The following is a 20,038-nucleotide window of genomic DNA, read 5'->3' on the forward strand; positions in this document are numbered from 1 at the left end:
CTTGTTTATTGATAGCTAAAGTTAAACTAACTTGTCAAAGAAGAAGGACATGGTAAACCAATATAATTAACATCTGCTTTTAATTAGTACCACTGCTCTTGTTGTGAAAAATATTGAAGGCCTGGAGAGAGAACAAGAAGAGACAAGCCATCCTGAAGTAATTATCAGCACTCTCAGCAGGGTGTTCTCTCATCTGATTAACACCGCAGCAGGATCCTTGTCTTAGCATGCATCTAACCGCTACAGTAACGGGATGAATAATAAAGGTGCTGAGATTTCCAACAAGGTCAATTATGACAGTATAAACTTACTCTTTCACAGGGAGAACTTCACAAAATACTTAAACTGGAACTTTAGTGTGATGCAAATCTTCAATGACAGAACCAAATCTACTTGTGGTAACCTCAAGATTTATACTTTGCATTGGAATCAATTGACTAAAGGCACTCACATTTATCCATCTTGAGACACAGCTTTATTAAGCTTCCAAAACTGATTACAACAAAACAAGATAGTCTACAAGAACACCCTGGGATACCCTCTTAAACTGGATTGGTCAAGTAAACCTTAGAGCCAAACTTGCACAACAACTAAACAGGTATAATCTACGATTGAGGTTATTAGTCCAAGACCTGGGTCTACGGTGAACATGGGCACATGACCAGTCAGTTTCAATCTGGCCCTGATGAGATATCTTATACTGTGGATTATTCTATCAATAATCCACAACCTGTAGTAAAGATTAGTAGTAGTTGTATCTAATAGCCTCCAATTTGGCCTTTGTTAGCTAGTGTTCAAGAAAACAAATAGGCAGGCGATCAGCAAAATCCAGGATAGGCAGCAAACCAGCAGACCGAAGATAAAAAGATCCAAATTCATTCACCACATAAAGGCATAAAACATAGAAATACAGTGCTTAAAAGCCTGACACGGCCATGTTTTGCCCTCTCAAGGGCTGTATCAAGGGATTATTAAAACTGTTAATAAATACATAAAAAACGTTAGCAAAATTCATAAATACAATCCAATCAAATAAATAATAACCAAATCATAAAGCCACAGACTTTCAGCCAAAAACATAAATAAAATTGTTATTAAAATCATAATATCAAGTGCGACAACATACTACAAACATTGATATAGAAGGTGAAATAAAACATGTACCAAAGAGGTGTAATTCAATTGTGTCACCAATTTCTTCTGTGGATTAATCAGTATTTCAAATGCATTTTGATAAACAGAGTATTTAATTTCTTGATATTCAAAGTTATTTGTGTGATGGTTTGTCACAATTGATATTTATAAAAAGTCTGCTGATGTCAATAAATTACTTGACTATCGCAGTTGCCATAGTAAAGCATTAAAAACAAATCTTGTAGTGAATAAATTTGGATCTTTTTATTTTCAGTCTGCTGGTTTTCTGCCTTTGTTAACTAATGTACTAATTGAAGTCATTGCCTACCTCTGTTTTTCACCCCCAAAGCTGTGCCAAGTAATATCATTTTGTAGGGGTTGGAATTCTGGACAAAAGGAACAGTACATACAGTGGTGGAAATAAGTATTTGATCCCTTGCTGATTTTGTAAGTTTGCCCACTGACAAAGACATGAGCAGCCCATAATTGAAGGGTAGGTTATTGGTAACAGTGAGAGATAGCACATCACAAATTAAATCCGGAAAATCACATTGTGGAAAGTATATGAATTTATTTGCATTCTGCAGAGGGAAATAAGTATTTAATCCCTCTGGCAAACAAGACCTAATACTTGGTGGCAAAACCCTTGTTGGCAAGCACAGCGGTCAGACGTCTTCTGTAGTTGATGATGAGGTTTGCACACATGTCAGGAGGAATTTTGGTCCACTCCTCTTTGCAGATCATCTCTAAATCATTAAGAGTTCTGGGCTGTCGCTTGGCAACTCGCAGCTTCAGCTCCCTCCATAAGTTTTCAATGGGATTAAGGTCTGGTGACTGGCTAGGCCACTCCATGACCCTAATGTGCTTCTTCCTGAGCCACTCCTTTGTTGCCTTGGCTGTATGTTTTGGGTCATTGTCGTGCTGGAAGACCCAGCCACGACCCATTTTTAAGGCCCTGGCGGAGGGAAGGAGGTTGTCACTCAGAATTGTACGGTACATGGCCCCATCCATTCTCCCATTGATGCGGTGAAGTAGTCCTGTGCCCTTAGCAGAGAAACACCCCCAAAACATAACATTTCCACCTCCATGCTTGACAGTGGGGACGGTGTTCTTTGGGTCATAGGCAGCATTTCTCTTCCTCCAAACACGGCGAGTTGAGTTCATGCCAAAGAGCTCAATTTTTGTCTCATCTGACCACAGCACCTTCTCCCAATCACTCTCGGCATCATCCAGGTGTTCACTGGCAAACTTCAGATGGGCCGTCACATGTGCCTTCCGGAGCAGGGGGACCTTGCGGGCACTGCAGGATTGCAATCCGTTATGTCGTAATGTGTTACCAATGGTTGAGATCATTGACAAGTTCCCCCCTTGTAGTTGTAGGCTGATTTCTAACCTTCCTCATGATCAAGGATACCCCACGAGGTGAGATTTTGCGTGGAGCCCCAGATCTTTGTCAATTGACAGTCATTTTGTACTTCTTCCATTTTCTTACTATGGCACCAACAGTTGTCTCCTTCTCGCCCAGCGTCTTACTGATGGTTTTGTAGCCCATTCCAGCCTTGTGCAGGTGTATGATCTTGTCCCTGACATCCTTAGACAGCTCCTTGCTCTTGGCCATTTTGTAGAGGTTAGAGTCTGACTGATTCACTGAGTCAGACAGGTGTCTTTCATACAGGTGACCATTGCCGACAGCTGTCTGTCATGCAGGTAACGAGTTGATTTGGAGCATCTACCTGGTCTGTAGGGGCCAGATCTCTTACTGGTTGGTGGGGGATCAAATACTTATTTCCCTCTGCAGAATGCAAATAAATTCATATACTTTCCACAATGTGATTTTCCGGATTTAATTTGTGATGTGCTATCTCTCACTGTTACCAATAACCTACCCTTCAATTATGGGCTGCTCATGTCTTTGTCAGTGGGCAAACTTACAAAATCAGCAAGGGATCAAATACTTATTTCCACCACTGTATGTGTGTGTTTCTGTGTTGATTGGTTAATACTTGCCTGAATGTTATGCATTTCATTAATGTTAATAATCACACATAATTTTGTTAGAGCAAATCCAAAACTTTTACAGTAAAAACATTAAGAGGTAGACTATCAAACAGATAAGTGATTGCCTCCTTAGTTCTGTTTCTCCAAAAATGAACAACCAGCATCAAATTTCTTCCACTCCTATATGACCCAACTGATTCCCAGCCATTCTTCCCTGCCTCCATAGGTGTCTAAGCAGTGGGCAGAACTCTAAAATATTTCATTATTACTTTGCCCTAGATCACAACAATATAAGCCTGGATCAACTCTACCGGTGTGCACATTTTTGTAGGATCTTTTAGTGCAGTGCTATAACTTCTTACATCAAGTAACAAATCAGTGAATACCTCAAGGACTGAATATCTGTGCTTGAACAATTAACAGACAACTCCAGTAACAGTGAAAGAAAAACAGAGGCAGGGACAATATTTAGACTCCATGAAACACTGTTTGCTTCATTTACCTACAAAGATGTTGGTATTAGCAGTTGCCTTGGCCACTGATCAGGAAACAATGAGGATAAACCAAAGTATTTTCAAGAACTAGCTGTTTCTATGAAGCTGATGGCAATCTTTCTCTGTCTGTGTCTCAGGCTAGGAATTAGTTTGACAATCTCTCCCTTGCTTTTTCCCCCGTATCTCTCTCTGAAGCCAGGCAGGTCTAGTGATATACATTCTCTCTTTCATTTTCCTCTTTCTCTCCTCCCTCACTCTTAGAGTGAGAGGTATGTCTCTCTTAGGCTGTCCACCTGCTTTCTTTTCTTCTTGGAAGACTGAAGGAAGATACTTAAAAAAGCACTGATGCAAGCTGGTTCAGTGGCTCTGGAAAAAGTTATTCTGCTCAAGCTGTTTGTAGAGTGGACTTGCCCTGATTGTATTGCATTGTATTTGTTTAATTGTACCTGATTTTATGTTATTTATTTGATCATGTGATGGAAACCCACAAAATATGTGTAAATAAGGAAGAACTGAAGAGACTATCAGACCTTCTAGGGCTGCAGCTTAAAAAGCTGGAGCAGGAAGCACACAACGCAGCTGGACAAAAGTTTTGTGTAACCAGTAGTAATGAACTCAGAGAGAAAGAAAATGAAACTGACTAGGATTATTGGACCTACAGTTTCCTACCCAAATAGAAAACTGGATGTTATCATAAAAATACGCAGGTGTTGTTTGAAATTTTTCATTTGCCCACTTATGTAATATATTTCAGGGGTCTTTTACTAAGCCGCAGTAGCGATTTTACCTCACAGTAGAAATTAGCTGGCAGTAAACGCCATGATGCCCATAGGAATATAATGGTATTTACAGCCAGCTGATTTCTACCACAAACTAAAAGCAGTACCGCGGCTTAGTAAAAGACCCCCTTCATTTTTCATTAATATCAGTATTTATATACTACTTAGACCTAAGTGGTTTACAGTTTCATTTTACAGGTATTAGGTCTGTCCTTAGTGGGCTCACAATCTAAGTAGTACATTATACTACTGTTGTACCTGGGGCAATGGAGGGTTAAGTGACTTGCCCAGGGTCAAACAGAGCTGCAGAGGGAATTGAACTTACTTCCCCAGGATCTCAACCCACTGCTAACCATCAGGCTTGGAGCAACTTCCATCAGCTTCAGAAGCAGTGTTGTAAGATTTTCATCCATTACCCATGATAATTATAGAAAATAGACAGGTTCATAAGATGAAATCAACATTTTTGGATAGCTTGATGTATGAAATAATTGCAAATGTTGTTGCCTTAGATCCAAGGATTGCAGAATGGCTAATTGACCCAATGACACCACACTGTTACTTCTTTCTGCTAAATACTGCGTGATTGAGTTCTAGGACATTATATGATAGCAGAGCTACAAAGATAAGTGTCCACCTTCACTGTTTACATACTTACATATTTTTTGCATTGAACATTATTAAGATTGTTTTGTTGGATTATTTTTTGAATTTTGGACACTTTATACAGCATGGAGGGTTTTTGACCTATGTTTACTGTTTTAATTGTGTGCAAGATTGTTCACTGACATAGTGATTAATTAAGTCTATTGAGATGGCCACAGTTTTATGAGGTCTTTTTCCTCCTTCTAACAAACATAAAAATAAGCGGGTAAGAGAGCTGTTGCATATTAATTCACTGGGGTATTGAGGATAGTAAGAAAGTGCCCAAAACTGACTTGCAACAGCTTCCATTAAATTCAGAAGTAGTTTTGCATCAGCTGCAAGATTTTCCTCCATTACCAAGAATAATTTTAGAATACAGACAGGTTCATAAGATTAAGTCCACATTTTTAGATGGATTGATGTCATATATGTGTCACGATCTCTGGCTTCTCTGACACTGGGATAAATGTGAGCCCTTGGGCTACTGCCGTAAAGCGGCAGCAGCAGGCAAACCCCCCCAACCAGAACTGGATTACCAAACAAACAAAGTCAGTAGCTACAGATGCAGACAAACAAGGCAAGAACACACAGGACTAGAGATTGGAGTGGAACTAAGCTATAGGCAAGCAAAGCTGGAAAGACAGGACCGGACCAACTGGACTTCACCTGCGGTGTGCGCCATTCCCCAGTGGTTGAGCCCCTAGGTGCGGGTGGCCTGTAGAACTTCAGGATTCCACACAAGACACACAGTACAGGAACAAGCTAGACTGAAGCAGAGTTAGGGTTCAGAGGGGAAAGGAATAAACATGAGAAGCAAGGCAGAATACTAGGCTAGGACTCACAGACAAATAACACAACACTAGGCAGAAAACAGACAAAGGAACAGGGACTGAAAGCTGTCAAGCAGCCACTAGGAGAGATACAATCAATATGCTAAAAGCTAAACTACACATAGACTGAACAGAAACCAGGCAAGACAAACAGACAAGAAACAAGACTAGGAAGTAATAAAACTTAAGCTAACCAACACAGACTGAACAAGAATCAGACAAGGAATTCAGACAAGAAGCTAAACTAGGCAGAAGTGCAACAGAGCACACCAACTCACCCAGAGACCTTTGGCAATGCAAAAGCAAAGTAGCAAAGCCCACAGGTGCTTAATAAAGACCATCACCTGCTGAGGCTCAGCTGTAGGAATCCCAAGATAAGTACGGGTGCTGCTTATGAACAAACAAGGCAAGCAATTCTGGCAGACAGGAAGATCCGGACCGGATTGGACTCTGACACAGGCTTGGGAAACAGCAACAGCTAGTCTATAGCAGTCACTGGTACTGGCCACCAGAGGGCGAGGGGAGCACAAACCAGGAAGACAGTCATAATCATGACAATATGAAAAAGTTGCAGATTTTGTTGTCTTGGATTTTGTATGTCATATTGATTTGTAATTTCTGGGGTATACATTTTTATAAATAAATAAAATATCTTATTTGCTGTTGGCAGATTTAGCATTACAAACAGCAACATAAGTCAGATTCATGACCAGGTCAGAACCTTCTTAAAGTAGAGACACTTTTACTAAAATGCACTGAAACCCGGGCTTAGCGTATTCTGATGTGAGACTTTATTGTGTCCTAAGCCAAGATTTAACATGGCACTTTTTTTTTGGACTTTTTATTTCTTTATTTATTGCAGCTCGTAGGCAAATGTAGCTGCCAAAAGTTATTGAGGGTGTTCTTGCGTTAACTCTGCTTTAACTAGTTAGTGTGTGCCAATTACTTAGAGACCATTACAATGGGAAACAATGAGCTTGCTCATGTTCAGCATAAATAGCATGCTAATATACTCATAATTATGTAAATGAGGTCATTTTCTATTCCCCCCCCCCCCCCCCCCCCCCATGCTCAGAGAACAGCACACTGGCACTCTTACCACTGGAAACCCTACACCAGCTCAGAGCTGGCTTTAGGGAGTCTGAAGAGGAGAAGCATTTTTTAACTGATCAGCAGAGAGCAAAGATCTTAATACCGGTAATGAATTGTCCTTTCCACCAGTTACATGCTTTTATAAGACTTATCTAGGCACTTCTGGTTCTTGTTTTTTTTTTTTTTTCTTTTCATTTTTTTAAAATATAAATTAATTGCATGTTGGCCGCTCTGCACTGCCCATCAGCCAGGAATGCTGGGAAGCTGCCAGATATAAAGGATCAGGCAATAAATCTGGAGACTTTGAGGGGTGACAAATATTTGGAAAATTCCCAGTTGTGCAGCAACCAGCCAAAAAAGATCTGCCTCTTTTCACTTAGTAGTTGCCAACAGAGAGACCCATTTTAAATAATTTAATTCTTTCACCCTTTGTAATCAGTACAGAAGTCATGTCTTATTATGATTTTTTGGTATAGAAGAAAGTGGGATGTTTGACAACGGCAAAACAAAACCTGGAGAGATGGATCTTAAAAATACTTGTTTATTGATGAAATAAAGGACTCGACACAACCGTTGTGTTTCGGCCATTAGGCCTGCATCAGGAGTCTCGCTCGACGGTGTTCCGTGGGATGCGTCTCAGACACCGGTGAACAGCTGATGCGTGCATTAGAAGGCACGTAATGTGTAGATCTATGAAGTGGGTCTTTAAAAAGACCTTTTATGGGAAAGCGTGCTCGTAGACAGTGCCGGAGTTTTGAGCATTGGGGCCCTAGTGAGTCAGATTTCCAGGATTACCACAATGAATACGTACGAGATACATTTGCATACAATGGAGACCCATTGTAAGCAAAAGTATCTCAAGCATATTTATTGTGGTACTGTTGAAAACCTGATTGCCTAAACGTGTCTCCATGACAGAGTTGAGAAGCACTGCCATAGTGTAAGAGAAGATTTCTAGCACCAATAGGTTTATAGGGAATGGATCCTCAGAAGCTTAGCTGAGATTGGGTGGCAAAGCTGGTGGTGGGAGGCGGGTCTGGTGGTTGGGAGGCGGGGATAGTGCTGGGCAGACTTATACGGTCTGTGCCCTGAAAATGACAGATACAAATCAAGGTAAGGTACACACAAAAAGTAGCACATATGAGTTTATCTTGTTGCGCAGACTGGATGTACCGTGCAGGTCCTTTTCTGCCACCATCTACTATGTTATGTTACTATGTTATTTTGATATACCACAATATGCCAGGCATCATAGCAATTTACATTAAATATTCAGAAAGAAAGAAAAAAAAAACTTCATAGCTTCATATAAGACAGAAAAGGTCCTCAAAAGTAAAACACAGCAGTAGAATAAAAGGCGGGAGAATTACCATACCACTTTTCTGGTAGTCTAAGGGGGTCTTTTACTAAAGCTCAGCTCGAGTTATCTGCAGCAGGGCCCATTTTATTTCTATGGACCCTGCTGCAGATAACTCGAGCTAAGCTTTAGTAAAAGACCACCTAAGACTCAAAAAAAGCCTCAGAAAATAATTATGTTTTTAAAGCCACCTTATATTTTGAACAGGAAAGCTCAGCTTTTAGTAGATGAAAAAGAGTATTCCATAAAGACGGGGCAAGAAAAAAAAAGCGAACTTGTGTAGGAGATGGAAGATCTAAGCAAAAATCAGTTCATGCTGGAACACAAAAAAGAGCTGAGGGAAACAAATATTGAGGGATGCTAGAATGAAGGATTTTCTGTAAGAGTGAGACTTTTATACTGACTCCTAAATTGAACCAGAAGCCAAATGAAGTCATTAAAATAAAGGAGTCATATGATAACATTTCTTTGCACCAGAGAGGAAATGAATTGCAGTGTTTAGGACCACTTGCAATTGTCAAAGCTCTGCTGCAGGCAGACCTGCATAAACTGTATTAACATCAGTGCTTATTTTGTGCTGGTACAGCGTATCGGCACTTTTTTGAGGTACGGCTCACCTGCCTGCTCTCTTCCATTCGTGCATCCGTTCTCCCTGCTTTAAAATCGTTTGTTTACCTGACGTCATGGCGAACTGGCAGTAAAGGCAGCAGACAGGCAGCCAGGCAGGCACTGGCAGGCAGGCTCGCCTCTGGAACTCATTGCCGGAGAATGTAGTGACAGCAGCTGGCCTTACGGAATTTAAAGGGGGTTTGGACAGATTCCTGAAGGAAAAGTCCATTGAACATTATTTTTTTTTTTTTTTTTTTTGGGGGGGGGGGGGTTGCCGGGTTCTTCAAGCCTGGATTGGCCGCTGTCAGAGACAGGATGCTAGTCTTGATGGACCTTTGGTCTTTTCCCAGTATGGCGGTACTTATGTACTTATGTACCTCCACTTACAGGACAAAGTGATCAATATAAATTGCCATATTTAAAAATAAGCCTCTGGAGGCACCCTAGTGAGAGAGAGAGCTTCTGGGTGGCTACTTGAGAATGAGCTTCTCCACAGAAGACTATGAAAATTCAATTCTCACCATCCGATCAATAGTCCTGTCCTACATCATCCTAAAACATCCTGACAATTACTGAAATTAAGATTTGTTACTGTCTTTATTCAGGTTGCTAAAAGATTTAAATAAGAATATCTTGTCCCCAGGACGATGATGGGGCCTAAAGAGATAGAGACAAACCTCCAGTCCCTAATTCATGAAGTCATTCAGATTAATATTTTCTGAAAGAAAATAGAGATGCATTCAATTAAATGAAAGAAGATGGGCTGGATGAAAAATAACTAACGCCTATGTTTACTATGGGTGCGTTAGCATTTTTAATGCACATAAATGGTTTACACACACTAAATGCTAGTGCGCCCATAGAAATGTATAGGTGTGTTAGCATTTAGCGCGCCTAAAATTTAAAGGTGCGTTAGAAACACTAACACACCTTAGTAAACATACCCCTAAGTCTTGAATTGACCAAAACTGACATGGCTGAAAAAAGAAAAAGAACAGAATCCATGCAGATTCTCTGTGTGCTCCGCAATGGCAATTATGTTCAATACTTAACATAGAGGCGTATTTTCAAAGCACTTTAGACTTACAAAGTTACATGGAGGGACATTTTCAATATAATGTCTAAGTCTGACTGGATGTTTTGCTTAAAACCATCCAGAATCTGATTAACAAAACATCTATCTTTTTTTTTCTCGAAAATGGCCACTTGCTAAATGCTTTTGTGCAGGGTCCAACTTCAGCTTTTTGACTTGTTTCTTTTCTGTTTTTATATTTTAAACTGTGAGGCCTCTAGGGACAGGAAAATGCCTACTGTGACTTCCCTTAATCCGTTCAGTGGAGAATAGCTCAAATGAAGCACCCTTCTGTAACCTGGACCTGCCAAGTATCAGGTCTAAATAAAGACACCCATCTTTTTGAACATGGACATTGATTGCAGAAAGTGAAGCACAGACAGATGTTCATCTTTTGGCCCTTTCCTAGTCCCACCCAAAACACACCCAGACCATGCTCCCTTGCCATATGGACACAAAGCAGTTTTAGACATCCATATTCTGGCTTTATAAAATCGGTATTTGGACTCTATGAAATATGGATGTCTAAATGCTGACATATCTTAAATGGGAGGTGATAAGTGCTTGTTAATATTTTTGCAGATTCCACACGCTAATTGAAAAATTAGTGCAGGACCTGCAAAAATATAAAATAAAAAGGCTTATTTTGGGGTCATTTTAATAGGAGACTTTCCTGAGCACTAAGACCATTTTTAGCACATATTTAGTAAAAGGGTCCCTAAGTTTGCCTTTTGTGCATCAGCCTTATTGGTGCTGCTATTTGTCACATGTTCAGGATCTATTGCTGGAAAGTCTTGACCTATATCTGTGCCCTGCTAATGGTATGCTTGCTGTGTATTTCTACCACTAGCTAGGGCTGTATCTGATTATTTGTTAGCTTTACCTATCATCTGGACACTTTAAGGCCTATTTGCTTCATTATTGGTTTGATTCCATTGCAATTTGCAATTATTTTTGCCATTGGTTTGTCATGTGAAGTGTACATAAAGTATGGAGAGTGGCCATTTATAGGCCAGACCATCAACTTTGAGATATTAACTGCTGTATGGCATGCTTACTTTCCTGTCAAACTTTTAATAATTGCATCTCTTACTTTGTGTCTGAACATCCAGGGATGTTTATCTGGAAGGGAAGTCAGTGTCCTGACTTTCTTCAGCACAACTGTGTAATGTCTGTATACCACCTGGAGGCATATTTTCAAAGCACTTTGGGAGGCTAAGTTCCATATGTTTCTATGGAACTTTGGGAGGCTAAGTGCTTTGAAAATAAGCCTCCTGGTCTTTTTCAGTTGTCCTTCATGATTTGAAGTGAGTTTTTGAGAATGGAATTAATCTATAGTATTTGAACTGTCTATAGTACTATGGTAGGAAGAGCTCAATAGCTAGAGTCAAAGGATGAGAATCAAGAAGCCCAGTTGAAATCTCTCTCTTGCCTCACATATAAACATATACAGATTTGAAGCCCTCCAGACAATGAAATGTATACTTTACCTGAGTTAAACTTGTCTTGAACTACAAATGAAAAAGAAAAACAAGCACAAGTCTGTGGTTTTGGATTATGTGAAACTGTTACTTTAATCCTGAATTAAAGTATTATTTGTGAAGCTGCATCTCTCATGTAGCCTTTGTGAAGTGACAGTAATGCACTGATGTGAAAGTATGAAAAGGATTAATGATGGCAGGCTATGAAAGCATGTTCTTGTCTCAATTGGCAGAATGCTCAGATGGTATAATAGTAAGCAGGATCTTCTAGTTCTTTTTTTAGTTTTATATGTGGTCAATGAGTTACAGCTGATCCTGAAAGTGGCCACTGGATTTGCCCTGGAGACGACCTTCAAGTGATGCTTAGACAATAACACCTGTAGACATGGCCACCATAACTGTGTGGTATTCATTGCCATGGACATTCCTTGCCTCTAATATCAGTAAGAAAAGATATGAGGGATTAGAGAAATAAGAAGCTTTCCCCAAGTTATACAATTTGAGTAAAACCTTTCCAGCTGTTGTACCCTCTGTCCATGTCTTTCAGGAATGTCACAGATAAGGACATCCATAGTAGGTTGAGATGACACTTAGGAAATTCTACCTCTTCCTTTCTGTCAATGTGAGGTATCACCAGCTGTGACAGCCTTGGGTGAAGGCCGATGGGCCTCATTCATACATAAAAAAAAATACATATAGCACTGTTAAAATTATAGCAATTTGATTTTTTTTCAAAGTAGGTGGGGTGAAGATAGTGTTGAGTAAACATAGATCTAGGAATGGGAAAAGGACATACCTGTAAAAGATCTTTATAAGGTGAGGAAGAAAAATGCAGGGAGAAGAGGGTGACCATGAACGAAGAAGTAAATAACAGATAACTTAAGCAAAGTGGAATTCCAAGTTAGAAAGAGAAGTACAATATCTCCTGGATTCTATATAGCGTGCCTAAATTTGCACGTGCAAATCCAAGCATATTCAATATAATGTATAACTTAATTGGTTAACCAGCCAATTAGCACCAATAATTGGATGTTAACAAGCAATTATTGTCACTGGGACTAATTAGAATTTACACACACAACTTCATAAGCATATTCAATAACCTAGTCTACATAAATTCTACCACGTGCTTCTAGAAAGGGGGTGTTCTGAGGGGCGTGATATGGGTGCACCTAAATTCGATACATGTGGTTACAGAATTTGGTGCTCCACGTAGAAATTTGGACTCCAGCATTTACGTCAAGTTTTCTTTGTCATAAATACCCTCATCTCCCAGAATGACGTGCATCCAAGCTTTAGGCGCTATTGTATTTATTGTGCCTTGGAGTTAGACTTTATTTTGAACAGACTACCTTTCTTATGGACTAACCTGTTCATGTAAATTGGTGTTCTGATATATTAATATTTTGTCCAACCATTATATTCTATTCCTCAGAACAATCCAACATAGACTTTTGTCTTGGTTGATGGAAAAGGCTGGGTATTGTTCTTGATTTGGGGAGGCTTCCAGGTCATAGCTGGCCAGACAATCCCTACCATGAGAAGTCTCATCAATAGCAAGTCCAAAATCTGTCTATATAGTGTGGTATAAAGGTTAGCACACAGACCTCTGATACTACAGAGGGACGTTCAAGACCCACTATACTTTGTGTTTCTGCTATGTTTGCTTTTTGGCCAACCATATGTTTCACTTCCTCAGAACAATCCAACAAAGGGTGTCTTTTACTAAGCCACAGTAGCATTTTTAGCTCACTGTAGAAATCAACTGACTGTAAATGCTAAGATGCCCATCATTTTCTTATGGGCATCTCGGCATTTACTGCCAACTGATTGCTACTGTGAGCTAAAAATGATACTGCAGCTTTGTAAAAGACCCCCATAGACATTTATCTCAGTTGATGGGAAAAGCTGGTTGTTGGTAAGGGGGGGCTTCCTGGTCACAGCTGGCCAGACAATCCCCATTGTGCTGAGAGAGGTCTCATCAAAAACATGTCTAAAAACTGTCTATGTAGTGTGTTCTAATGGCTAGCACACAGACCTCTGATGCTACAGAATGGGGATCAAGTCCTACTGTAGCAGCTGGTTAGCATGCACGTCTTAACCTTGTCATCTGCTAGAGTAGTGAAGAGAAAAGTTTTGGTTTGGAGGTGGAGAGCCAGAGGTGGACTGAAAGGGCTATGGGCCCCTCACCACCTACAAATAAGGAAGAAAGTAGATGGAAGCTAGGGGAAAGTGGGTCCCCTTCTGCTGTGGATTCTCGGGTGCGGTCCTATTGTCTCAGTGGTAAGTCTTCTCTTGGAGTGTGTGTGTTTGTGAAATCTGAGACTGGTTACTGTGTCTCCTAGGTGTGGTCCTGTGAGAGGTCTCCAAGAAAACTGTCTGTGGTTCAGTGTGCCATACTAAAGTGTTGTGTTTATATGGATACTAGTAAAAAAGGCCCGTTTCTGACACAAATGAAACGGGCGCTAGCAAGGTTTTCCTTGGAGTGTGTATGTTTGGGAGAGTGTATGTGAGAGTGACTGTTTGAGAGTCAGAGTGAAAGTGTGAGTGTGTGAGAGAGAGTGAGTCTGGGTGTGAGTGTGTTTGTGAGAGAGTGTGTGTGAGAATGAGAGTGTGTGCAAGTCTGTATGTGAGACACAGTGTGAGAGAGTGTGTGTGTGTGGGCAAGAGAGAGAGTGTGTGTGTGAGACACAGATTCTCTGTGAGAGTGAGTGTATGACACCAAGCGAGTGTGTGTGTGAGCCGTGCCCTCCCAATCCATGGCCATCTGTCCCCTGCCCCCTCCATTCATCCTTTTCCAGCAATTCCCCTCTGTCCCTGAGTCGTGCCCTCCCAATCCATGGCCATCCATGTTTGTCTGTCACCTGCCCCCTCCATTCATCCCTATCCAGCATTTCCCCTCTCTGCCTGAGGCCTGCCCTGCAATCCATATCCATCCATGCCCATCTGTGCCCTCCATTCATCCCTATGCAGCAATTCCCCTCTCCCTGAGTCCTGCCCTTCCAATCCATGCCCATCCATGCTCCTCTGTCACTTGGCCCCTCCATTTTTCCCTATCCAGCATTTCCCCTCTCTGCCTGAGGCCTGCTCTGCAATCCATATCCATCCATGCCCATCTGTCCCCTCCATTCATCCCTATCCAGCAATTCCCCTCTCCCTGAGTCCTGCCCTTCCAATCCATGCCCATCCATGCTCATCTGTCACCTGGCCCCTCCATTTTTTCCTATCCAGCATTTCCCCTCTCTGCCTGAGGCCTGCTGTGCAATCCATATCCATCCATGCCCATCTGTCCCCTCCATTCATCCCTATCCAGCAATTCCCCTCTCCCTGAGTCCTGCCCTTCCAATCCATGCCCATCCATGCTCCTCTGTCACCTGGCCCCTCCATTTTTCCCTATCCTGCATTTCCCCTCTATGCCTGAGGCCTGCTGTGCAATCCATATCCATCCATGCCCATCTGTCCCATCCATTCATCCCTATCCAGCAATTCCCCTCTCCCTGTGTCCTGCCCCTTCCAATCCATGCCCATCCATGCTCATCTGTCACCTGGCCCCTCCATTTTTCCCTATCCAGCAATTTCCCTCTCTCCCTGAGTCCTGCCCTCCCAATCCATGCCCCTCTTTCCCCTGCCCCCTCCATTCATCCATTTCTAGTAATTCCCCTCTCTCCCTGTGCCCTGCCCTCCTAATCCATACCCATCCATGCTCCTCTGTCCCCTGCCGCCTCCATTCATCCTTTTCCAGCAATTCCCCTCTGTCCCTGAGTCGTGCCCTCCCAATCCATGCCCATCCATGCTCCTCTGTCCCCTGCCGCCTCCATTCATCCTTTTCCAGCAAGTCCCCTCTTGCCCTTCCATGACCCCCCCCTCGCATCCATGCTACTCTCTCTCCCATGTCCCAGCCTGGCCCGCCCTCTTCTCCCCCCCCCACTTCGCATCCATGCCTCGCATCCATGCCCCCCCTTCGCATCCATGCATCCCCCCCCCCCCCCCGTTCGCATCCATGCTTCCTTTTTTTTTTTCTTCTTCTTCGTTTTAACTTTACCTCCGTGGCGGTTCGTGCAGCGAAGCGTCAGGGAAGGAGGCGGCGCTCCCGACGTCTAGCTTTACGTCGGGAGCGCCGCCTCCTTCCCTGACGCTTCGCTTCCCGATTTGTTTGGTTTGAGGCGAGGGCGGGGCAGAGACGGCTGGCTGGCTTGAAGGCTTCACTGGGAGTGACGTCAGATGGCTTCAAGGCTTCAAGGCTTCAGCTTGAAGCTTCCGGCTTCAAACTTCCGGCTTCACAGAACGTTGTCTTCAGAACGTTCACGGTGCGTTTTATTATATTAGATGAGGTATGAGGCTGAATGGGAAAGGGATCTGGGCATCTGATTGATGTCTTACAAAATTGATTTTCCAGGCCATTAGATGCTAGCAATCTCCCTGTCTGACCTGAACATACTAATCTCCAAAAACAACTTCAGATGACAGACACCATTACATTCACTACAATCATGAACTACATTTGTGCACAGTATTATGCATACTTGTAATACTAATATTGTAACCAAGGGGTTAAAGGAAAGAGAAGGGGAAGGGAAACAAGGGAAAAAATTAATACTTTATAGTCTATGGGAAAATCAAAAGTAAAATGGGGTTGTACTTGTGCTGGCGAACATTCCGCCGGTCAGCAAGGTAACTTGGAATGGGAAGCTAAGGAGGGGTTGTCTAGGAAATGGGAGCTTGTGACAGTTGAGTGGTGCTCATGGCTTTGAAGAAGAAGGTGTGTTGTGAGTGAGCTCTGAGAGAGAGTTGAGGATTTGAAGGCATTTGTAAGGGGAAAGTAGAATGGCTAAGGTAAAAGTGTGGGAATGAGAAAAGAGAAAGCAGGGTAATAGGGAAAGTGTGTACAGGAAGTCTGCCTGGTGTAAAGTGGCTGTTGAATGATTGGTGAAGGATAAAAGGAAAGGGATTGTTAGTGAAAAGGGGAGGGCTACAGATAAAGGGTGAATGGAAGAAAAAACCCAGTGTTAGTTTCAAAGGAGAGAAGAAGGAGGCTGTAGGAGTTTCCTCCATACTAAGTATTAAGGGAGAGGTGAAAAGAATGTTCACTGATTGAAGAGAGAGAGAGAGAATCTTGAGCAGAGTGAGTGACAGCTAAGCACCGAAGCACCCAGAATAGGGAATTGCAGTACAGCTTAGGTGTTAGAAGGGAAAATCTACTTAATTTTATTTGGATTAGAGAAGTTGACCACAGTATTGCATCATTGTTTAATATCCCTTGAAGGTTGCTGGCAATTCTCAGAGAGAGAGGGTCTTGCTTCCAATTATTTTAGTTTTAAAGAGAGAAGTGTAGGAAGAAGAACGGAAGAAGAAGAGAAAATAAGTCAATGATCCGGGCCCCAACGCAAGAAAGTGTTGCAACTTTCAACATCAAACCAACAGCTAAGTGACAGAAATCCCTAAAGCAATAATTCTGGGGAAATAGAGGGAAGAGAGAAAAACAATATACTTACCTTGACATCTTGAGGAAAGGGAGCAGTAACCTGAAAGAGAAAGAAATAGACACAAAGCATCAAATTCTTTTACTTGACAATTATTAAGTGCTTAAGTTCTAATGTCTGATTTTTAAGTATCACATGAAATACTTATCTGATAATTATCTGAGTTGACTGAAGCAAGTCCAACCTGTTAAAAAAACATTAGAACTAGAGTTAATTTAGTTAAATGTTCATTTAAGGTAAAAAAAAGACATTACAAACTGTAAAAGTAGATGTTGTTGAAATTCTTGATAATAATATTTTTCTTGATTTCTAATTTCTTAAATAAACTAATCTTTGTATTATAAGATTGGATTGGATTCTTCCTGATCAGCATAATCATGTAATTAGTTTCTTTTCCTCCCGCCCCTGTTTCAGTGATGGGACGAGGTTAGTTTATTGTGACCTGCTTCCCCCTGCTCCGGGGCTTGATGAACACTCTCCTGGCAAGACTACAGACAAAGGAGGGTTGTCATCACTTATTTACTAAAGAAACATCCTTTCAGAGCGGGGAAGAGGGCAACAATATCAGTGGGGAAGGAGGCTTGTGAACTGTAGGCCTCAGTGAGTCTCTCCTAGGCCCTCCTATAGCAGAGATAGGATTTCCTGTGGCCTGGTGTTCTACAATAATGCCTCTCCTTTTGGAGGAACAGCCTGGTCAGCACCTCTGTCCCCTTATTTAAGAAATTAGGTTGTTGCCTTTTATAAACCATGTTTCCCAAAGTTCCCGCATGTATGATGTAGTGATGTCATTACGCACTGACATCTTGATGTCATTATATGCTTATGAGAAATCAGTATGAATTGGTTTCTATAGAGCGCATGAACTTTATACCTAGCACAGAATGGCTCTAGTTTCTGCACAGATTTACTCAGGTGCTATAATCAGTGCTGAAGTCTATTCCTTTTGTAATTCAGTGTATTCATATGCTGCACTGTGTTTCTAGTGATAACTGACAATTTTGGTGTGTGCATTGACAAAATCCAATTTCTATTTCAATCATCTTCTATTGCTGATGCTCCGGCTTCCTCCGTTCTCACCTATATCTGTTGCCCATCTGTCCATTCCTTCCTCCATCTATTCTAGTTGGTGTGTTTGTGTGGGGGAATCTCAGTACTGGTGTGTGTATTAGTATGAGTATGAGTGTTGGGGTGGGGGGGGGGGGGTTGTAGTCACCTGTGTTTGTCTTTGGTGTCTCCCTGTCTGCTACTACAGGGCCCAAACCAGTGCCCCAGGCAGTAACAGAAAGAAACTTTGTCCTCCTTAACACCAGATTCCACTGTCTCGAGCACTCTGGGGGTGAGCATTTTGATAAGGGTTGGCAACTAGATCCACATTTGGCCAACAGGATGGATCCAGTCTTGCCCTTACCCAATGGTATGAGGGACTTGTGGATCTGATGTTCTAATTGGATTCCCCAAGAGAAACAAGCTTACAAGTCCCAGAAGGCAATGGTGTAAGGGCAGGACTGTATCCACCCTGTTCCCCAAATCTGGATTGAATTGCCAACACTAATATGTACAAGCCAAAATAACTGACTGCACCTCATCTACTTGTGGTGTAGGATGCTTTTTAGAGGAGATCACTACATTGCTCATTCCTCCACACCGTTGTAAGTGATGATACACACATTACCTGCTTTTTTTCAGTGCTGAAACAGGTTTTTTGGAGCACAATAATGATATTGGTGCTATCTGTTCCTGATCTTTGTGTTCCTGTTGAATAGAACACTTTTACTGTAAGCTCCTTCAGCATTGGGAAGCCATAGAGGGGCATAATCGAAAGGGGCACCCAAGTTTTCAGGACGTCCTGGCGAAGGGGCAGGGAAACCCGTATTATCGAAACAAGATGGGCGTCCATCTTTCATTTCAATAATACGGTCGGGGACGCTCAAATCGCGAAATTTAGGGCGATAATGGAAACCGAGGACACCCATCTCAGAAACGACCAAATCCAAGCCATTTGGTCATGGGAGGAGCCAGCATTCATAGTGCACTGGTCCCCCTGACATGCCAAGACACCAACTGGGCACCCTAGGAGGCACTGCAGTGGACTTCAGAAATTGCTCCCAGGTGCATAGCTCCCTTACCTTGTGTGCTGAGCCCCCCAAAACCCACTCCCCACACCTGTACGCCACTACAATAGCCCTTATGGGTGAAGGAGGGCACCTACATGTGGGTACAGTGGGTTTCTGGTGGGTTTTGAAGGGCTCACATTTACCACCACAGGTGTAACAAGTGAGGGGGATGGGCCTGGGTCCACCAACCTGAAGTGCACTGCACCCACTAAAACTGCTCCAGGAAGCCGCATACTGCTGTGATGGAGCTGGGTATAATATTTGAGGCTGGCATAGAGGCTGGAAAAATATTTTTTTAATTTGTTTTTGAGGCTGGGAGGGGGATAGTGACCACTGGGGGAGTAAGAGGAGGTCATCCCTGATTCCCTCCAGTGGTCATCTGGTCATTTAGGGCACATTTTTTGTGGCTTGGTCATAAGAAAAAAAAGGACCAGGTAAAGTCGTCCAAGTGTTCGTCAGGGACGCCCTTCTTTTTTCCATTATCAGTCGAGGACGTCCATGTGTTAGGCATGCCCCAGTCTCATCTTCGCTATGCCTCCAACGCCCCCATGAACTTTGGTCGTCCCCGCAATGGAAAGCAGTTGAGGATGCCTAAAATCGGCTTTTGATTATGCCGATTTGGGTGACCCTGGGAGGACACTCATCTTGCGATTTGTGTCGAAAGATGGGCGCACTTCTCTTTCGAAAATAAGTCTGATTATTTGTCAGAGCAGCAGGTGGGAGTTTCTAAAATTGGGGAGGTTCCTCAAAGGTCTGGGGTGTGAGATGCTTCTGGGGTGTGAGATGGGGGTCCAGGGTAGGCAGGTGGGAGTGGACAAAATTGTGGCCATGGAGGCAGGGGGGGTTGTGTCTTCCTCTTTGCACATGAACTGATTGCATTTTGCACTTTCCTCCCCCTATGGAGGTAAGCCTCACCATTGTAAGAGGCATCTGTATATGCTGGAGGAGGTGGG

The sequence above is a fragment of the Microcaecilia unicolor genome, chromosome 1 (genome assembly GCF_901765095.1).
Source record: "Microcaecilia unicolor chromosome 1, aMicUni1.1, whole genome shotgun sequence".
Lineage (NCBI taxonomy): Eukaryota > Metazoa > Chordata > Amphibia > Gymnophiona > Siphonopidae > Microcaecilia > Microcaecilia unicolor.